The sequence below is a fragment of the Eimeria mitis genome, genomic scaffold (assembly GCF_000499745.2).
Source record: "Eimeria mitis Houghton genomic scaffold, Emh_scaff3838, whole genome shotgun sequence".
In the NCBI taxonomy this organism is placed as follows: Eukaryota; Apicomplexa; class Conoidasida; order Eucoccidiorida; family Eimeriidae; genus Eimeria; species Eimeria mitis.
In genome coordinates, this window is record NW_013572171.1 from 1 (window position 1) to 1,083 (window position 1,083).

Genomic DNA, 1,083 nt, shown 5'->3' on the forward strand with positions numbered 1-1,083 from the left:
ATATACATATATATATATATATATTTATATATTTATATATATATATATATATATATATAGTTTATATTATTTATATATTCTATATATTTAAAAAGATATTGGGGGGGAGAGGTACGTAGTTGAGGGTTTAGGGTTTAGGGTTTAGGGTTTTGAGTCGAGTGTTTAGGGTTTAGGGTTTCAGAGGAGAAAAGGGTTTAGTGGTTTAGATATTATTAGGGTTTAGAGCCCGTCAGGGTTTAGGGTTTAGGGTTTAGGGTGTAGATGTTGTTAGGGTTTAGGGTTTATGGTGTAGAAGTTATTAGGGTTTAGGGTTTAGAGGCAGTTAGGGTTTAGGGTTTAGGGTTTAGAGGTTGCTAGGGTCTAGGGTTTAGGGTTTACTAGGGTTTAGTGTTTATTAGGGTTTAGAGGTTGTTAGGGTCTAGGGTTTAGGGCGTATTAGGGTTTAGGGTGTATAAGGGTTTAGGATGCATTAGGGTTTAGGGTGTATTAGGGTTTAGGGTTTATTAGGGTTTATTAGGGTTTAGGGTTTATTAGGGTTTAGGGTTTATTAGGGTTTAGGGTTTATTAGGGTTTAGGTTTTTACTAGTGTTTAGGTTTTATAAGGGTTTAGGGTGTAGGTTTTATTAGTGTTTAGGGTGTATTACGGTTGATTAGGGTTTATAAGGGTTTAGGGTTTACTAGGATTTAGGGTTTATAAGGGTTTAGGGTTTACTAGGGTTTAGGGTTTATAAGGATTTAGGGTTTACTAGGGTTTAGGGTTTACTAGGGTTTAGGGTTTATAAGGATTTAGGGTTTACTAGGGTTTAGGGTTTACAAGGGTTTAGGGTTTACAAGGGTTTAGGGTTTGTGTTTTTTTACCGTCTCTCTCGTATGGTATCGCAGCGCATATGTCTCCGTTTTCTTTAACAGCAGCAGCAGCAGCAGCAGCAGCAAAAAGAGGTTCTGCTGAGGTGTATGTACACCGCAGCTCTCTCCACTGTATTTGTTGCGGGGAAGAGCTGCCTATACACCCCAAATTTATTAAAAAAAAAAAAAAAAAAAAAAAAAAAAAAAAAAAAAAAAAAAAAAAAAAAAAAAAAAAAA